This window comes from Lonchura striata, chromosome 1, assembly GCF_046129695.1.
Source record: "Lonchura striata isolate bLonStr1 chromosome 1, bLonStr1.mat, whole genome shotgun sequence".
Taxonomy (NCBI): Eukaryota; Metazoa; Chordata; class Aves; order Passeriformes; family Estrildidae; genus Lonchura; species Lonchura striata.
Genome location: NC_134603.1, coordinates 31,522,634 through 31,539,050, shown reverse-complemented (window position 1 = coordinate 31,539,050; position 16,417 = coordinate 31,522,634). Strand labels below are relative to the sequence as shown.

At 44.1% G+C, this 16,417-nt stretch overlaps 1 protein-coding gene across 1 annotated transcript in view; it reads left to right on the top strand.

Moving 5' to 3' along the window:
• The first annotated feature begins 14,119 nt into the window (after positions 1 to 14,119).
• The window catches only part of HNF4G (hepatocyte nuclear factor 4 gamma), a 57,105-nt gene continuing 54,807 nt past the window's right edge, over positions 14,120 to 16,417 (top strand). The window contains exon 1 of the mRNA XM_021550537.1: positions 14,120 to 14,193. The gene's annotated coding sequence lies outside the window, so the exon portion shown is untranslated. The remainder of the gene's footprint in view (positions 14,194 to 16,417) is intronic.

Sequence of the window (16,417 nt, the reverse complement as noted above, 5' to 3'; positions counted from 1 at the left end):
TGTTTGTTACTAGCAATTTAGGAATCATATTGCCTTTTCCGTGAAAGAAAATTATACTATTTCTACAGAAATGTGAGAAAATTAATGATTTCTATCAATTTGCAATTATTCAAGTTTTAAAAATAAATCTGAAGAATTTACAGTTGTTAAAAAGAATATATGCATTATAAAACGATAAACCAAATCTTGTCCTACAGTTATGTGTGAGAATGTTGAACAGTTTTGTTTAATGTGACTTTTTTCTCAAAGATTCCTATGCCTTGAAAATGTAAATTATCCACAGTATTCAGATCATCTTATTGTCTGATAGATATGAAACGCCTCTTAATTTACAGATTGCCACTAAACGTATTTGTGAACATTCACCTATACCATGCAGCAATTTATTTAATGGAAATAAAATATGTTACACCAGAACGTACCTTGAAATGTCCCTTAGGGATTTTTATCAGAGAATTTACTTTTCTTCATAAAAATTAGTTTTACTACATCTCCTATAGACCACAGGGTGTAGTTATCAAGTATAATAAAGAATTTTGTATTTCTGATGCTGATGAAACCAGTCTAAAGTGGGCTAAATTTTCCTGAATAATTTCCTAATGTGATATTATTTATAGTCACTCAGAACACCACAGGGGCAATACCGTAAATAAGGTTTAACATGGCAAGAAGAAAAAGGCCAGATGGCCATCTAGCGCTCACTGTGAGAAAGGCAGGTGATCAAAACGTCCCATTTGATAGTGACTTTGCATATCTTCTTCGAGAATGACAATGTTTTCAGCCAGGTTTCACACTATTTTGGCAAAGCTGAAACCTAAAATTCTGTCTAAAACACTGACAACATAATAAACAAGCTTATTTCGCTGTTTAGGTTATAACCTTTTGTCTAGACTTTTAAAGCACACTCAGCAGTATGGAGCTAGAATACTGGGACATGCAGATAGAATTTTAAGACTCTCTCAGGTGCTGCATGAATACACTGAATTTTGGTAGCTGCCAAGTGCCTAACTCCATTTGGTTATGTAAATAATACCAGCTGATATGCTGATATGCCCAATTACTATTCATAGAATTGTTGGGGTTGGATAGAACTTTTAAGACCACGTAATTCCAAGCCCACTGCCATGGGCAGGGACACCTTCTGCTAGACAGGTTCTCCAGGCAACCTGTTCCAGTGCCTCACCACCCCCAGCACAGTAAAGAATTTCTTCCAAATAGCTAAACTAAACCTACCCTCCCTCATTTTAAAGCCATTGCCTTTAAAAAGCCCTTCTCCAGCTTTTTTGTATGCCCCCTTTAGCTATTGGGAAAACCAAATGAAGATTTCATGCCTTCTCACACACACAGACTCTCTTCAGCCTGTGACTATTCTAGGCTGCTCTGCAGGAAGGTTATGCTGAGCAGCCTTACAGATCTCTTCCGTGAAAACACAACAGGCACACCCTGGAATGTGGGATCCAAGAATGTGCTGCAAGACTCAGGTCTGGTCTTGCTCTGAGGACAGCTTCATAGCCATAGCAAAAAAGATAAAGACAGATGTAATAGGATTCTTTGGCTGCAATATGACCTGGTGCTGAACCAGAGCAAGTATTTACAGAAGATTCATAAGTTAAACCATTCTTATGGCTGTCATTACATGTCAGGGTGGAGTTACGATAAACAATTGCTACAATTGTATGTTAATGTTTGCCTGTACATTCTGTGCAAAAAAATCACATTCTACCACAAACAAAAGTCATTTTGTTTCCCTTGAAGGCAAAAGGAATCTTACTATTGACTTTGGCAACATTACATTTCATATGAAATTAACTCATTTCTGCTCACACATATTTATCACACTAGTTTTTCTTCACAGAAAGGCAGAAATTATAAACTCACAGAACATGTGAACTTGGATGAGACCTCTGGAGGCCATCTCTTCCACCTCCCATGACCAACTGAAAAGAAGGGAGAAGCTATGTTGACACCTGAGTACTGACAACATCATTCAGAAACTCAAGCTGAATCTCTCTTGCAAAATAACAGTACTTTTAATACACTTTCTACTTACGGATGCTCTGCCCGTCACTGTGTGGTTCTACATAGAAATCAGTGGTAGTGACTGAAATCCCTCAGGAAAATTGACAACCCTTCCTGGGAATAGAAGTCTTTCATGAAAGCTATTTCTAATGCATCTGAAGATGCAAGACATATAGCTAAACATTTCATCAGTACATGTTCATTAGGAATGGCCTTTTTGTGCATAGTGAATTTTAATTAATATTACCTTTGTCCTTGCAGGGAATACTGCCAGTGCCAGCTGAGTTCACTACCTTGCTGCCACTGGGTAAACACTGTGATGTCTGCCACCAACATGAATTTCTTCTGCACTCACATGTGGTTTCTTGTCCCACCTCTGCCTCATTTCTTAATTATGGCCATGGAAAATTATGCCATCAAGCTTTATTTGAAGGTACTTCCAGCATAAAGATGGAAGAAATTAAGTGACATTATAGCTAATGAGGGACCACCTGAGCCCTATAGCAGTTTCTACAGGCATATGGGATCTGATCGGCTATTCAAGAATGTAGAAGAAATATCTGAAGTGATTTCATTCATTAAATAATTCCCTAGGTTCTCACTAAGTACTACAGATACACAGGTCATGGTGTTCTCCTTCTCTTTTTTCCAGTGTACAATTAATGAGATAGCATACTGGGGAGCAGTTGGATTAAATGTAAGAAGAGATGCCTCATATGCAAATGTCCTGATGGCAGCCCAGGCAGGCATTCCACAGGAAAATCATCAGTGTAACCTGGCACTACAGCATTTTCCAATCTAGGTAACTGCACTTATCCCAGATAAGAAACTATTATACTAAGACAAAAGGAAAATCTTTCCAAAACTATCTCAAGGGCTGTAAACACATTATTCAACATATTTAATGAAAGATATGCCTAAATCCCTACAACATTTAAAAGAATTCCATCATCCTCTGCTCCAAATCATATGACCCCTGTCACATTTCAAAGGACCAGGCTCAGTCTTAAGAAAGCTGCAATGAATGGCTCACTATAAAGAAAATAGTAGGACTTGATTATGATAGGAATACTACAAGGCCTTATGACTATGTACATATGATACATGATATCAAACATATCCTTTAGCTCTTCGCACTTCATTGTCTGGTAAGGGTGTAGAAAACATAGATAGCACTGTAGCTCATTTCTGCCTAATCTCAGGTTTCCTTCCTGACCAAGGAAAATAAATAGGACCCTTAACTCCTGTCTAACACACATCTCTTTGTATAGACATAGTCCAAGTACAGTCATAGTCTAAACTTGCTCCTGCTAAATACTCCATTGGTTGTACCTTTTTTTTTTTTCCCCAGAAAAAGATTGAAATGAGAGACAAAACCAGTCATCTTCCCCATAAAACTAGAGGACAATTTTCATGGCAAAACTCTGCTCAGGGCAGAAAGCAGATGACATGCTCTTTGCTGTCTGCAGCTACATCACTGACTAATGGAGAACAAAAGGGGAATTTATTTTGTGCAGTCTACTATGGTCCATGTGCACATAAAACCACAGAAGTACACCTACACAGAGATTCATCAGAAACAGGGGCCATTTCAGTTGCTTTTCAGATGTTTCTCTGCACCTACATTCAAGGAAAGAAAAACAATTCAATCATCAAAAGGAGAATCCTGGCATGGTCTTACCTCAGCTTCATATCTGACTCCCTTATTGGTAGTGTATCCAAGAAGTTAATTTTCTTTGTATATTTGTTTGTACCCTATACTGCTCCGAAACAGGGAAGTATTTGCATATTTTCAAAGAACAGTTTGGGTTGGAAAGGACCTCAAAGATAATGAACAGCATCTAGATTAGGCTGCTCAAAGTGTCATCCATACTGTGCCAGAACACTTTAAGGCATTTGCCTTTTAGACAAGAGAGAAAGACACACAGAGACATTTCTCTCTTTGGCTGAGTTCTGTGGCAGAGGGGACAACTGAAAATCCTTGCAGTTTCAAGGCTCAGAGAGCCATTACCTTTCAGAATTCTGGCAAATACACACTGACTTGATTAGAACTATCCTATGATGTAAAATCAATACATGAAAATACACTTGTGAGAGTAATTAAATTATCTTGCACTTGTTTGTTGAATTTTCTTCATTTCTTCAGTAATGCATAAAGCTTCCAAAGCTTTAGCTTTCAAAATCTTACTACCAGCTTGACAAAAGGTTATTGCATTGCATTTAATTTTCTTAGTGGTTTCAAGCATTTCCTGATGTATTTTGAATTGCTATTAGGCACCGTTTTGTAAATGAAGAAGCTTAGGGGATAGGATACAGAACCTACAACTGTGTGTCTGTGGCGGCCATCTAACTTTTGTCAATAGCAATTACAGTAAATGAAAATGAATTGGAATTCCAACTCTGCTTGCTAACTGACAGCAACTGCATCAGAAACTATCCTGACAACTGACATCCGAGTTGTGATGCCTCAATGAAATGGGTGAAAGAAGAAGTACCAGACTCCATTTTTATCCTTCTGGGACAGGGTTGGATCACTAGATAATTTGTGGAAATACATACTACCCATAGTCAATGACCAAATAAGGAACTTCACTTTACAGGATTGTCAATCTGTCACCTTTCAGGAGCTTTAGGTTCACTTAAAAAAATTAACTTTAGCAGAAAAGGATGTTATTGCTTTTACTGAGGTCACTGAAAGGGTAAGATCATTCTCAGTGATGCTAATGTGAAGGTACAGGGGTGACAGGAGTTAATTGCACAGTTACCACTCTATTATTGATTTATACTCTCCTGACATTTACAGAGAAATAAAATAGAGTTTACATTTTACACTCTCACAAAATACAAGACACATAAACTACTATAGAAAGTCGGAATTCAAATTGTTAAAATTGTTACATGCAAAGGAATAAAACTGAGAAAAGAGGTAATTTCTTTCTGTTTCCTTCCATGAAGCATTAAACATATAATTAGGGATTTTGAATTAAAGCACAAAAAGAATATCCATATACTAAAAGAGTTTATTCTTCCAATTGCTATGTGCATATACAGGTGTTCTGCCTCTGGGATTAGCACAACTCTTGTAATTAAGGCCCACAAGAGGGCTGCATATATGTATTTTGCTACACATTTTTACTCTATAATAAAATAAGATGAAACATGAATAGAAATTAATTGGTTTAAGTTTACCTGTTTGAACAGTGGCAGTGAATTTAAAGCATAAGAATAGTTGACTTACCTTGGAAGAGCTTCTTTTGGCAGCCTATCCAGTGTGCTAATTCACTTTGGTCACTTTTGTCCCTTTACAAGTCAGGATAAGAGACTTTTTGAAGATAAGATTCCTCAAGAAGCTTCATCTAATACCTTCTTCAGTCATAGGGCTCAATTAAGTTTCAAGTTTCCTAATCCCCTTCCCTGTTTCATACAACACTATAGGATGAATGGTATTGGGAAGAGATGCTTCCAATACAGAGGAAGGTCTGAAGTTCACTTCACAGTACATATTTCCAGCCCTGAGGCTCAAACACTATAACAGAAGATGGTGCACACCAGTAGCTCAGATGCAACACAAGCCCTGGTTCCCATGCATATGGCTCGTATCAAGCACCTGAAAAATATATCTTGGATCTTCTTCCATGCATGCTTTATAGCACTTAGACCCTGTGGAGTATGTTCTTTCATCTTTAGGGAGTCTGAAGCCTCTTTCCTTTCCTATCTGTGCCTGGCCTTCTCTCCAGAAGTTCTATTTGTTACAATGTGAGGAACATCCCATTACGCTAGGTACATGAATAAGCAAACGGAACACAGTGAGCCTAGCAACTTGTCAAAATATCACACAGTTAATCTACTGAGAGAGCAAAGAAAGCAGTACATTTAAAAAAATTTATAAATATGTATATAAATCATGCCTCAAAAACAAATCAGCTGTTCTGTGACAATGGTTGCAGAGACAATAGAGAAGCAGCTGTTTCCCAAGGAATTCTTTCCCAGAGAATCCAATGAATTCCACACTGGGGAAAAAATTTCCTTTCAAAGTACTTTTCCCCAGCATGCTTCTTTTGGTTTACATCTTTTGTATTAAAAAGGAAGGCAAATAACTCTTAAAACAGCTATCTTGTAACAAGTTTGATGCATTTCATTTCTTCTAACCAGCACATCACCTGGACTTAAATGTTGTTTTTTTTCATTTTCTCAGGAAAAGGTGGATATGGTAAAATTTATCCATGTTAGCATGCTACCATACCACATACAAACTTTCTAGGAAAAAACAATCAGTACTTCACTAAAACATCCTACTGTCAAGGCCAGCAAAAACATGCATGAATCTTTCCCATTACGTGAAAGAATATGCCTGTGTACAAAACAGTATAAGAAAATTACTGAAAATTAACAGTATTATTTTATATAGTGCAATGAGGTGCAGTTATTTTTATGGTGACCCCAGTACATTTCATGAAGTTAATGACAAAACTTTACAAATTATTTAATAAATAAATATATCGTATCTTTGCAACCTTAAGTGATGCTTGATTTTACAATTTATTTATTAAGCTTTTAGTTTTATGCAAAATATTTAAATAAATGACAAATTTAAGTTTACCATCTAGAATTTAAGAATGCCCATACTGCAATGATGTTCAAGGTTAGACTGATGGGAGGTTGTTTCACAATTATTTCACATGGTTCTCTCTGAAAATGAAAATGCAACGTTTTTAGCTCTACCTATGTTAGACAGCAGTTTTAAAAATAACTACTGAAATTACAAAATGCCATTCTTCTCTATTTTTCCTACTTTAGAAATAAAAATGGGCTCATATTATTAACATAAATCTGAACACAGAGTTTGATCATGTGTGGTGAATGTTGCTGAGCTCTATACAGAGTATGAGGAATATACATGAATCACTGCTCTGGGTTCTTCACAGCTTTGGTAGTTCTGTGACTGCATGAAAGGCTGAGGTACATATAAAAGGGTCTGCCCCTTCTGGATTTGATAACTTCAGAACTTGAAGATAGACAGAGATTCTTCTCCGCAGGGATGACTAAAGTTATACAATGGTTCGTGTTGGAATTAACCTTAAAGATCATCGAGTTCTTATACCTTCAACATCTCCAGCACTGTAGTTAACCCAGAATATAGCCACTTACCTTCTGCTGCAAGCTGCCAGCCCTCCTTTTATCTGTGTTTTAAACATTATACCTCCCGTTCAGATCTCCTATCATAACTTGCATGCATGCCCAGTACTGTTAGAATCATCTGACAGGAAACAAACTGATGCAATTTTGACACAGTTGGTAGCAGATGTGAGGAAGTGGCAGCTTTAAGCTGGGCAACCTAAGAAGTTTTTGGAGCAAAGGTGAGACTGGCCAAGTACTTCAACATTCACCTGACTCCAGGCCTTCAGCCTCAGGTCCTATGGACAAGATTTGGGCCGCCTTCTGCACTAAAGACATGACCATGTGTAACCATTGGGAAGGAGTTAGCCAGATTTTCCTAAAGCAGCACTTTTCAGCTGAAGATGAATCACTGTGGTTTGCATGGATTGAGGAGAATGTGAGAGAATACTATAAAAAGTAAATAAAACCATGAGCATTGCCATGAGTCTGTGCCTCCACTTAAAAGGTGGTGATTTGCAAAGGGAAAAAGTTAAATTCTTTTGAAAAATAATTTAACACCCAAATGGGCTCCAAACCTATTCCACAGTTATTTAAGTTCAGTGCCGAGAACAATGCACTCTGGAATGCTATAAAACAATCTGGCAAACTTTAAGACCTGGGCAAAATTGAATTGTCTTGTCTTTTCTGCATCACTGCGAGCATAAAAATAGCCCAGACAGACCACTTAGTTTTAACTATCATTATTAACACAGAAATGGAATTTTTTAAAAGGTTCATTAGACTTCCAGGGTGCTTTTTAGCCATGAAGCCTGACAGAAAACAGAAGTTTGCATCAGTTGGTGTCATGGAGATTGCATTATTCCCAACTCCCAGCAGAAGATGGTTTCCATACACTACATCGACACTGTCAATATCAATATGTACACACAGTGTGAATTATACTCACTTATCAGTAAAAGATAATTTTTTTCCATGCCTACATTTTGAATTCAATCTCCTCTAACTGAATCAATGAGTTGGAACTATTTTTTGCACACATTATGTATCAGATGCATGCTCATCCTGTTAATCTCTCTTGCAGCCAGTTTCATTTTTGCTGTGTTCTCATATCAATACTGTTTAAATCTCTTTCAACAGCAATGTTCTCTGCTTACCTATCCTACAGTTTCCAAGGTATTTTCCTGTATCATCAGGAAGGCAGTCTAACACAACCACTGCATACTCATAGATGGAGAAGCCTCCGCTTGAGTTAGGATCATTCCAGAGTAGCTCATATTGCACAGACCATGTAGACTAGCAGATACAGACCCATGCTAAAATTGCCATGCATATACATCCTTTTGATAAGAACTAGGTATATTCTAAACCACATGATAGGCATCAAATAATCACAGAACAACACACTTCACATGCATATACCAAGCAACAAATCCTTAGACAGCTGATCTGCTGTGACCAGTGCTTTTACATATGACATGTTGAAGTACTTATAATAAGCATTTTCCTTTCATCTTTTGTTCATGCAAGCATTTCTCGAATGTATTTTGGGAGGAAACTAATCCTCATTTGCATCGGGTATATTATGAATATGTTCTGGAGTCAGCAACAGGATCAAAACTATATCTCCAAATATGCAGCTACTGTCTTCAGCTGGGGAATAATTTCCATTATATGTGTTCTCATTACATCAGCGGAGCATTTGTGCTTCCGAGCCCTTACTCCTGCTTTAGCCTGGTAGGATTTTTAATCAGAAAAACAAACATGGTGGACATGATTCATACTCTCACACATTCACTATAGGTGTGTTAATGAGAATGTTCTAGACGATGATGTACTCCACACCCTTTATTAGCAGGACCAGAGGACGTGGTTTTTCTGGAGAACGAATTGCTAGAACCTCTGACATGAGTCAGGTGAAGCAAACGGGAAGGACATCCTGGTTCTTACACTCTTACTTAGCCACCTATCTATTTGTGGAGCGAAAGGATCAAGATGCGGAGTGGGGTGGGGCTGGGGTTGAACTAAGCATTCAGGCAGCGTCAAACCTTTCGGCTGCCCATCGTTTCCTCCCCTCTGCGACCTGCGAGACGCTTTGCATGTGACACTTGGCACATGCTGGCAGGATTCTGCCCACTGTCGGACTTGCAGGCTGCCGGCTGGGAGCTCCTCCCTTGCTCCCGCTGCGGGCACCCTGCGGTTGTGCTGCGCCGCGGCCTCCCCGTGCCCGGTGGCGGAATGGGGCGGGCGGCGGCGGGCGGCAGGTGCCGGGCGGCGGGCAGCTCGGCCCGCACCGCTAGGTGGCACGGCTGGGTCTCGCACGGCTCCCCCGTACCTGCGGCGCTGCCCGGCCCGGCCCGGCCCGGCCCGGCACACCCCGCCGCCGCCGGAGCCCCCCCGCCCCGTTAGACAGAGCGGAGCAGCGGGAGCCCCCCGCGCCTCCCGCCTCCCTGCGCTGCTAATGAGAGGAACGGCCGAGGGAGGGAGGCGCAAATCATCTTAAAAGAGAGGCAGAAAATGACCGCGGGCAGCCGCCACGAGGCGGGTTTTGTTCGGCCGCTCTGGCAGTAAACTCGTGTAATCTGCAGTCATTAGCATAATCTTCAAAGATCTTTAGGGGGATAATCTTTAAAATGCCTGGGGTGCTCGCTTGTGAGGCTCCTAAATAGGATATCGTCGGAGGGCCGGGGATACCCTTTGAGGTGTCTTTCTTGGGATTCGAGGGGTTCCTCTCCGCCTTCTGCTGTGGCGGACAATAATGTGATCTCCGCCTGGATGGGGGTCAGGAGAGCACTGCGGCGCTGAACACTCAGACCTACTCTCTGGCGGGCTTTTAATTTACGAGGGGGAGAGGCATATATTTTCCCTCGAAGTTTACTTTTCGTCAAGGGTAATTATCTCACTTGCATTTGAACTCTTCGGGGGACTAGAATGAGTTTTCAAGCATTCGATTTCCCTGCCTGAAATCTATAGCTCTTTTGTGTGAACCTCCAGAGCTCTGGAAATGAACAACCCAACCCGCGGTTTGCAGAAATGTTCATTGCAGCGAAGGGCGTGTTCGGAGAACACAAACAGCACCCATAGATAGTTGCCAAGGGCACCTAATACATCTTTGCATTACACCTTGAACCAGTTTGCCCATATCTCCGACTTTTTATTGCACGGATCATAAACGATTGTAAAGTCTGCAAATCTTTCATGAAATCCTGACAATTAATAGTTTAGCCAGGGAACCTCTAAAGAAACCAATCTAATGCATCCCTTGAAAACCGTTCACAGCCGCGTGGTGCCGGCGTAATCTGACGATTCAGAGTTTTAAGAGGTTTACGGCTTTTATTTTTCTTTTGAACAATGCACTTTCACTCTGTTTTTCGAAGCAACAAAACGCAGAAACCTTAGTACAGAATGCCAGGTGCTCTCTGATCAGAAGGAGGGGGAAAGGGCTATGCTCAGCTTGAACGCTCGATACCAGAACCTGTAAAATTAGACTGCGCTTCCCATTTATGGTTTCAGGTAACCACATAAAACTATCTGTTTCTTTAAACCGGTTTGGTCCTGATCGTTTCCTGTATTGCGCTTTTAAAGGCAGGAGCACCCCCTGACCCCAAGTGACTATAGTTCCCGGCAGCCGTTTAGATGGTTTTTGAAGACACGTTGGGGTCCTTTATCAATTATTCGTGATAACAAAGGAAAGGCACTTGCCTCAAGAAGGGAAAGTTTTTCAAGGGAAGCTCCTGCGAGGAGAGAAGTGCCTAGTTCCCCATAAATGATTTACGAAGAACGGATCAGTAACAGGGAAAAAAGCAGCCCAGGGGAGGGAGAGAGTGCACACAAACAGTTGCTTCACCCGCAGGTTAATGATACCGGAACGAAGCGAGAGGAGACCGGGCGGGTTGCCGCGATGGGCGGCCGCCCGTTTCCGACCCCAGCCCCTGTCCCGCCGCCCGCAGAGGCAGCTCCGCCAGCTCCTCTTGTTTTCTCCCCGAATAAACTGCCTGGCGAGGGCTTGACAAACGCTGCTGGAAGCAGGTCGGGAAGGGCAGACCCTCGCAGATGTTGCCCTGCGGGAGCGTGCCGGGCTGCTCGCCCGGGGCGGGGGTCGCTGGCCCCGCTGGAACGAGGGGGCTATGCCGGCGGCCGCAGCCCCGCGGGCAGCCGCCCAGCAGCTGTCTGCGGACACAGCCAGAGGCAGCAAAGTGATTAGAGGGGCTTCTTCAAAATGGCACAGAGATCATACTGTCTGGGACATTCCCCTTGAGGTCAACGCTTGGATATATTCGTTATCTCCGCTGTAAAAGGCTTCGTGGGTTTTCTCCCCTCGGCACCGTATCCCAGCCCTGCTCCCCGGGGTGTAGTTAGGAGAGCAAAAGGGGCTTCTCCTGCCTCCTATGGCCCAGCTGGTGCTTTCGGAGATGCGGGGCAGAGGGATCTGGCCGCTGCCCTAGTGTCTTGGTGCTCCATCCTCAATAGAGGGAGGGACGACTGGAGGTGGCGGGAGCCCCCCACCCTTGAGGGAAGCGGGAAGGGCTCGGCCATGGGCGCTGGGGCAGTTTACAGCTACCGTGGCTCTTAGAGCGGTCGCATGATTTCATCGTGGACGTGCACGTGAAAATGCTGCTTCAGAAGTAGCACCGGCTGCGAGGTGTCCATCAAGGGACTCTGTGCCGCACCCCACTCTTCCTCAAAAACGTTGGTAACTGTAAGAGACGACCACTTAATAAAAACCATTTAAGGAAACGCCGAAGTTGAAATGAAAGCCACTAGTTATATTAAGGTTAAATCAAACGTGGCCTTATGTGATGAGAAATAGGCGCGAATATTCCCCTCACAGGAAAGAAATTCCATTTACTCTTCTGCAAGCTATTTGGTTTTGGAACAAAGCAGTACCCTTCCCACACAAAGAATAATAATAACGTTTGTATACGCTGAAGGGACTGGAATCAAAACGTCTTGACCCCCTCCTCTATCTCCCCCACCCCCCATCAAATCAACCCGCATCTGGATGCAAGTATAACTGAATACACTTGCCTCAGATGACCACACAGCTTTAGCGTGTTAACTTTATTCTAATTAAGACAGCAAAGAAACTCCGACACTTCCTCTTCATTCATCTAAGAAAACTGGTTATTAGCCCACGGCATATGCCCGAGATTCTCTGAAGAGAGGTAAAAAACAACCCTCACGTAAGTCATAGTCACTTTTTAAACCGGCTATTTGTGCCTGCGGATTGCTCCGAGGCGCGCTGGAGCCAGCAGCAGTAACGTTTATTTCACTGTCAGTGCTGCCCCTGCCTGCAGTATTTTATCTGCGGCAGGAGATGGGCAAGAACCCCTCAGAAACAAGTCTTCCTCGGCCACTTTTATTGGTCCTTTAAAAACCGCCTTTAAAATAACACCGGAGGGCTTTGGGTGTATTTACACCTTTCTTGTGGCTATCTGGACAATTATTTCCAGTGATTATTAATGTTTTGTAATGGGGAGGGGGGGGGCATTGTCAAGCAGAATTATCTTTGCTCCTTTCAAGGGACAATCGAAAGCCCCCAGAAACTGGATCCAGAGTTTTCACGGCAAATTCTGGAAATGAGGAATTGGCCATCTTAACGAGGTCCAACAGCATAGCAATGTACCGCTGGTAAGAAAGTAGAGGAAACCCGCTGATCTGCTCGCCGGGGAAACCAATCAATCACCGGCCGCTTTCAGAGACTGAAGGAAGAGAACATTTTTCATATTTATTTTTTTTCCAACCTCCTTCCTGTGTAGAGCCCGTGCAGTCCCTCTCCTGTGAGAGCGTCGTTAAATCACTGGCACGGGCGTGCGGGTGCGGATGTCAGGCGTGTTCACGCATCCACGGCGAGGCAGCCCCTTCTTACGGGTACTTTAGTCAGTGTTACACGGGAACTTGTGCCAAATACCCACCCTTCACGCTGCCGAGGAGGCCCCCACAGATGATGTGTTGAGTGGCAAGGCACCATCCTTCTTGAATTATTTCCTTTCTTCCTAATGCCTCTGTGGGTGTGAGCGGGTAGTAATAAGCAAGGCGTTAATTATTGTTTCGAGTTTGTGAATGTTCAATGTCTGAAAACAACGGCAATTTTTATTTTATAAACACTTCCTCGTGTCACGACCTTCCCAGCTCAACGAGGCCGGCGAAGTGTCTTTAGCGCAGGGAACCCAGAGCTTGCAGTGGATCCCCGTGTTTGATCCCATTTCTTTACACAGCCAAGCACTGAGCTAAAAAGAGGGGGCTTCTTTCCTCCCGTGACAGGCTCCGTGAAGACACCGGGAGAGCGGCACCGGGATGGGAACATTAGAAGCCGGGGTGCCCGCAAACGCCTGGCCACCCGGTACGGCGGGGTGCGGAGGGCCGCGGGCGGGTGCTGCGGGACGACCCCGGGACACGGGTCGCCGTTCGCTCGGTCTCTGCGGAGCGCTGGGCTCGCCTAGCGGGGCAGAGCCGGGCGGCCCGGGGGACGTTTACCCCGCTCACAGAGGCAAGGGCGACCGGCGGGGTAGAGCCGCGGCAGCGGGGCACTGGCCGCTTTCCAGTCCTGGCGGCCGGGGGCGCTGCCGCGGAGCCGGCCGAGGGCACCGGGGCCGGGAGCCAAGGCCCGTGGCAGCCCCGCACTCCCGCCAGCCGCTCCCGGGCCCTGAGGGGAGCGGCGGGCCCGCCCGCCGGCGGGGCGCGGGCTGCGCAGGCCAGGGGCTGGCAGCGGCGGCAGCAGCAGCTTTCAGTTTTCATTGAGGCCGCTGGTTACTGTTTAACGTCCCCACCCACGTTTCAGTTTGTTTAGTAAATCGATCTGATGCTGGGGCTGAGGCTGCTGCCCTGTCGCCATTGAGCAAAGTTAATTCACCCCTACACATACTCTCCTCCTTCTCCTCCTTTCCCGCTTCGGCATATGGTGAGGACGTTGTCACCGCACCTAACAAGTCGCGCAGCCCAGCGCCGAGACGCCCGCGGGGAGCCGGGGGGTGCGGGGGAGGCAGGAGGCCCGGGGGATGCCGCCGGCCTGAGCTGCGACCGCGCCGTCGGAGGCCGAGGGACGGGGCGGCCCCGCCGGTAAGTTCGCGGGACGGCGGCCGCCCAGTGACACAGCCCGCGCCGCCCGCCGCGCCGCCGGGGCCGACGTGCGCGGCGGCACAGCTGGTGGCCGAAGGACAGCAGCCGGTCTGGGGGGATTTTGCGTTATTCTTTTTAAATTTTGATTCTTTTTTTCCCCCTGAATCGCCTGGTCACGTGTCCCTGTTATCGGCTCCAGGGGCGTTGCGGGGAAAGGCGCCGCACCGGGCGCAGCTCCGGGGCGGGGTGTGTGTGTATGTGTCCCCCAGATGCGTGCCCGTGTGTGCGTGTCCCCGTCCCGGCCGCTCTGCCCCTGCGCCGCGTCCGGCCGCGCCGCTGCCTGGCGCCGTGATGGCATTTGTGGCTCCTCAACAGCCAAGTCACGGCTTTGCACCGGGTTAAGGAACATTTTCTAAAAGGCTTTTCTGGTTTTGCCTCCCTTATTGATTTCTCCGCCCCCGCCCTCGTGGTCACCTGTGCAACAGATGAATTGTTATTGTAGAGATTTGCTAGTAGTAGAGCACTTGGCCAGTGCTGGACGCCTTGTTAGAGAATCCCAAAATACTTAGAGGGAAAAAAAATTCAAAGATAAAAATTCAAACATGAAACAAGCAGAAGAATCAAAGGGTAAGTTTTGCAGGTGGATCCAGCTTTTACAGTGCTGCAGGTGCACTGTTTACAGGGTATCTTTGATGAAAGCGAACTTTCAGATGTCACACTTGTGAGTTGAACATCTGTTCCTGTACCCTGAAATGGGCAATATAGTCAAGCATTTTGGAGACAGTAGATTACAATGGTATCAGTAGTATAAAGCAACTTTATACATTTTTAACAGTGAATCCTATTCAATAGTAAACTATGTTAAATTGGACCTTCCTCTGTGTCGGCCTTGTAAAGTGCTGCACATGCTTTGATTTACTGTGCTTTTTTATGCGTGTTACATAGAAAGTGGAGTCACTTAACATAGCATCTCTGTTAATTGATGATGAGTTCATTAAAACTGAGCTAGTGAATCAGACTTACGATACTTTCACAACCCTGAGTCTCTTGTGTGCTAAAAAACTATAAAGTGCTATGTAATTTCCCATATTCCTTAAGAAGTTCTTTCATCTTATATAGGAGGCATATTAAACATTTATATATATGCAGGTGTTTTTGAAATATGACGAACAGCATTTTTGTCATTTCATTGTTTTACTCTTTCATAGTCATATGGTAAAGGGAAAAAGGACAAAATGCTTTGTGGTAGTTCACACTTCTCATTATCCTTCGGCTTCTGAAGTATTCAGAGTATTCCAAAAAGAATTTCGGAAGTACTATTTTCATTGTGCAGTACTTGTGTCCTGTACCCCTCTCTCCTGCTGAAAGACACCAAGCTGCCTTAGTCTCACTTTATACATGTATTAAAAAAAACTTAAACAAATAGGTGTCAGACAGGATCAGGATGCTGTTACATTGTTCATGATGTTACCTTTGACTTTTGCAACTCACACATTTGGACTCTTTTCCTGGAATGCAAACTTTGTGTTTCCTTAATGCAAAGCAAAGCTTTCTCTGCAACTTGCGTCATATAACAAGAGGAATATATGTTCAAAAAATTTTAGTACTTAGTTGCAGAAGTTTAAAACTAGAGCAATGCAGAGGTCCAGTCTGCATTTCCAAGATGGCTATTGTAAATACTCCTAGGCAGCATATTGGGAAAAGCTTCAGGTGGCATGGAGCTATCTTTGCCATCTCTACTGCCTCCTACCATGGAGGTACAATGAGGAAAATGGGTTTCTTGTGGCCCAGCTACAATGGCCAGATCCTTGGATGGCCAAGTGGTGTTTACTTCTAATTTGTGCAGAGAATTAAATTATCACTAAGCCAATTCTAACAGAAGTTACATAAGCATGTCTTTACTGCTCCCTTCCCTCAAGATAATGGCCCAGTATTGCTTGCCCAGGTTTGAATCTCTGAATCAAATCTGTTTGAGTCTGCTGAGTTTCCCAAAACCTACAGTTGTTCAAGAACAGAACTCAGTCCTTAAGCTGGACATGGCTTTGGTTTCAAACTTCATGGCAGACTTTATGTCAGGGGCATATGGACTCCATACTGTAAGAAGTTGCCTGTCTGTTAAGCCTGTGGTGGGAGAACAGGGTCTAGTGTTATCAGTGTTATCTGCAGACCTGCATTATGTACATCAATCACCACTGGCTATGAGAAAGAAAACATTACTTCAAAC